The sequence below is a fragment of the Pectinophora gossypiella genome, unplaced genomic scaffold (assembly GCF_024362695.1).
Source record: "Pectinophora gossypiella unplaced genomic scaffold, ilPecGoss1.1 Pgos_51, whole genome shotgun sequence".
Classification (NCBI taxonomy): Eukaryota; Metazoa; Arthropoda; class Insecta; order Lepidoptera; family Gelechiidae; genus Pectinophora; species Pectinophora gossypiella.
Genome location: NW_026063261.1, coordinates 232,814 through 237,444, shown reverse-complemented (window position 1 = coordinate 237,444; position 4,631 = coordinate 232,814). Strand labels below are relative to the sequence as shown.

The 4,631-nt window shown below is 33.1% G+C and overlaps 1 long non-coding RNA gene across 1 annotated transcript; it reads left to right on the top strand.

Annotated features, from left to right (window-relative positions):
* Positions 1–2,476: 2,476 nt before the first annotated feature.
* On the top strand, positions 2,477–4,268 carry LOC126381418 (uncharacterized). Its single transcript, XR_007568813.1, has 3 exons — positions 2,477–2,737; positions 2,811–3,037; positions 3,715–4,268. It is a non-coding gene; the product is annotated as an uncharacterized LOC126381418 (long non-coding RNA).
* Positions 4,269–4,631: the final 363 nt, after the last annotated feature.

Sequence of the window (4,631 nt, the reverse complement as noted above, 5' to 3'; positions counted from 1 at the left end):
CTCAGATTGTTATAATTCAAAAAGGATTCACTCTTATTACTCATTATTATCTAGTGTTAACTTCTCTAACCATCTAAATAAAATATCATAGGTTAACTAACTTACTTCATATACCTACCTACTTACTTAAATATTTAAAAAAAATAGTAATTAGGTAACTATCGCCTATTCTAGTCACACAGCATATGTAGGGGCAATGCAATTGATTTAAGTAGGTAGGTGGTACTTAATGCTTGTTATTAAGTAAAGTTTTTTCCATGGCTGATGTCAAGCGGCTATTTTAGACATTATAATCATCATAAAATCAATCGATCGTTTCGTAAAATGGATGTAACATAAAAAAATGTACATTAGGTATTAAGCTCCTTAAAATTTAAATAGGTACTTACCGGCACCGATGCAGGTAACAGCAGTCGCCTGCTGCTCGTCGTCGACGCGACGGCGAAGCATTGTAGAGCACAATGGAATTTCAACGCTTGAACGCTTCATCTGTAAACAAACCACTTCTGTACTATACGTATATCTATTAGATAGACAATAAAATAAGAATTACTTATAGCTTTTAAGTAGGTAGGTACTTACCTTTTAATGTTTTCACTTTCATTATGTGAAAAGGAGAAAATCAGTACAGAAAGTTAAATATCTTACAATTATAATTGTTTATTTGGCTTACTTTTTTACGATTTTAAAGATTATTACCTTATTATATACCTACATATATAAAAATAATTGTTAAATTATTAATAACAAAATCGACTTACCTTTGGAAATCTTGAAATACAAGTGAAAGAAAAAACGCTTGTCACTTTTTCGCGCCAACGGTTTTGGTACGAATTTACTTTTTTTTTCCATGAGACTAACAAAGAAATTCTGCCAAAACAGATTCAAACAGCCAATATCGAAAAATATTGAGGTACTTTTTTACGTCACTTGGACACATAGATATCGATGGAATTAATAAATAAGCAATATAAAATCTAATTGTTTTTTTGTCACATCAGTACCATTTAACTTTTTTAAATAAGCAACAATGATTGAGTATTTTCATTCATTTTCCGTGGGTTTTTGGCGGGAAAGTTGCTTTCTTCATTGAATAATCTTTTTTTTTTTCTTATTTTGTCACCACTTAATACCACCACAAATAAGCAGGTCTGGGGGGCTGCCGTTCCTTCATTTCATCAGTCGGGCGTTTTGAATAATCTAAATATTTAATATAAAGTGAACATTGAACATTCTTATCACAATGAGGGACATTCTTGGCTACGTTCCCCAAAAAAATATAGATAACGCTGTGTATCCATGGCGCAAAGCAACTTGAGTTTAAGGCCCCAGGAAATTAGATTCACCCCGGGTAAGACCGCGCTATTATAATAGAAGATGAAGCTGTTGGTATGGCATAAATAATACGTAACCTGTGGATAAGACATAACAACTGTAGAAACTATATGGCTGTGTACCATTGCCTTCCGATTTAAGAAAATTAAAATACGTTTACCTATTTTTAACGAATTTAACGTAGTACATTTGGCTGTATGGGTTATGTTCTCTTTGCCTGTTCCATGGATAAAATAACTAAAAAAAAGTTTATGTTTATATCTTTGGTTTATATATTTTATTTTATTTTTTTAGACTTTTTGGCTGGAACGGAACAGTTATTTTCTTCATTGAATAATCTTAAATCTAAATAATTAATACGAAGTGGTGTTTTGTGGTTAATGACCGCATTAAGTTAGTCGGAAAACATTCGCGACAGTGTTATTATATCGGAATATTCAATAAACAAAGTGTATCTATCTATTTTCGCTTCGTGCCAAACAGCCGCTTCATAACTTCAAAGATTTGCGAACTTTTGAGTTAATTCGTTTAGGGTTCCTGAGTAGGAGTCTGCTCCGAGGGTGGGGGCTTAGGTTTCATCATTCATCGTCATCACCTTTTATAATTTCATTAATCATCAAGAAAAAAAATATGTAAGACATGGCTGTATGGGCATGGTTTCCTTTGCCTTACCCTTCGGGGAAAACAAAAAATTATATTTTTTTTTTTTTTTTTTGTCTCGTTGGTGAGGGCTTTTTGGCGGGAAACGGGAACGGGACAGTTGCTTTCTTCATTGAGTAATCTAAATAATTAATACGAAGTGGTGTTTTGTGGTTAATGATCGCATTAAGTTAGTCGGAAGACATTCGCGAGTGTTATTATATTGGAGTATTCAATAAACAAAGTGTATCTGCCTATTTTCGCTTCGTGTCAGGAAGCCGCTTCATAACTGAAAAGTTTATGCGGACTTTTGAGTTAATTCGTTTGGGGTTCGGAGTAGGAGTCTACTCCGAGGGTGGGGGCTTAGGTTTCATCATCATCACCTTTCATCATTTCATTAATCATCAAGAAAAAAAATACGTCAGACATGGCTGTATGGGCATAGTTCCCTTTGCCTTACCCTTCGGGGAAAACCAAAACAAACAACAAAAAAAAACAAATCTCGTTGGTGAACAATTGATGAAGTTCTATTGTATTGATAATTATTTTCCTGTGCTACTTTTTTCCTACTTACTTTGTTAGAATTTGTAACTTACAAGTTCATCGAGTCGAGCCCTACTTCCCCGTTTTTGCGTGGATATTCAACTGGTAAAACTTTCAGAACCATTATGTGTTTTGGATAAAGCCGAAATGATAAAAAGTTTGTGTACTGTAGTGTAACCAAACGCAACGTATAGTGGATACAGTACAGTTTGTGGATAATGTTCGTTGATAAATTGCAATGTAAGTAATATACAATCGAATGACACTGTTATTATAAAGTTATTTATTTATAGGTGTTAGATGCTGATCGACTTTGTGTGTAACTCATACTAAGAGATGCAAGCAACAATAACAAGTCTCCTGATGAATGTTCCAGTCCGAGAGTTGGAAGCAATGTGTCTGTATAAGTTGTGGAATATCTTTGGGAAGGCATACAAGAAGACAAAATCACAGGCCATAAGCTTAGGGAAAGAAATGAAGAGTGACATTATATAGAAAAACAAAAATATCTCCGAGACAGGTAATAGGGTGAATATCAAAATGTGCCAAGTTTGGTGGCGAACTTTCATATTATTTTTTCGTGATGAATTGGGTTCCGACATGATAAAGGGTCCAAAAGGAGGAGGAGGATCCTTTTTCATCTTGGAACCCAATTTTTCACGAAAATCAAAATATGAAAGTTTGCCACCAAACATGGCACATTTTGATATTCACCCAATAAAGTATTAAGGATTATAATTTACATTGTGTAAGAGGTATTTAAAAGGTTTTATGTGTTTCAATCATAATGGGGGACTTTCCAATCGGTGTTCCCCAAAAACACAATAGGTAAATGGCATTGTTAAGTTTTTTCTTCGTTTAAACTTCTAACTTCATGGATAATAGACATATGCATCTTTTATCTTTGTTTTTGGGTATAAACGATGATGGTATATTATGATGATACAACTTCCACCTATTATTATTCTGATCAAAATAAAGAGAAGCAATATAGGTAGCAATGTCATTCTATACATAATGTGATCCTAATATCAAGAAACAATTAGTTTTATATTATATGATGATTCCATCATTACATTACATTTTTGAATAATTATGTACCCCAGCAATGAGAAAATAGGTAATTTAGCAGGTTAAAAGTGAACAAGGGACATCAAAACTACAATTATTCTTTTAAGAACATTTATTTGCTTTCAGATTCCTGATGGATGCTCATGTATGCGTTGTTTGCAGGATGAGCTCACCTCAAAAGTATTAATATCTAGTGAACATAAGAGCTGTGTTAAGTGTGCCGTTCCGTTGCATTGTATGTAGTTAGTAGCTATTTATGTTCATAAATGTTGTTAAACTACGAGCTTGAATCACTTTATAATTTATATTATCATATCATTAAATAGTTAAATAAGCTAGTTAGGCACATAACCCATATATTTTAATGTTATTGTCAAGTTTATTCTATACCTACTTACTAATATGTTACCATATTAAGTTCCCTGACATGATTTATGTAATGACTATGTACTAACATCAGTAAGTAGTAACTGGGACCAGCAGCTTAACATGCCATTCGAAGCATAGATTATCTTACTTCAGGCAATCGGTTGATCAGCCAGCCATCTCCTAACCAAACTGGGGATCACAAAGTAATTTTTGTGGATTAAAACCTAGGACCTCCAGATGTGTTGACCCAGCAGTCAGCCACTGGACCATGGAGGCCGAGAGCACTTGGTTAAGTGGCTGTTTTATTTCAACTATTTAATTAAATGTAGAAATATTTTGTGTGGTTGCACCTACTTATGATATTTAAATATATAATAAAACAACTTATTTCTAAAAATATATCTTTCATTGTCTTTTAATAAAATTGTTTCATTTTAAAATTATTTTGAAAAATATAAATAGTAGAATCACGTCGTTTATCACCACTTCAACTGATAAGATCTCACAATCAGTGTTTTTGTTGTATCAAAATTGTTAGTTGCATTTTAATGTAGGTACCTATATACCTACCTACTGACAGTGAACTTATGACCTTTTGAGACCAGATTTCCACATCAAACATCCTTTGGTAGTCTTTATTGGCTTAAATACAAGACAAATATTATTACAAAATC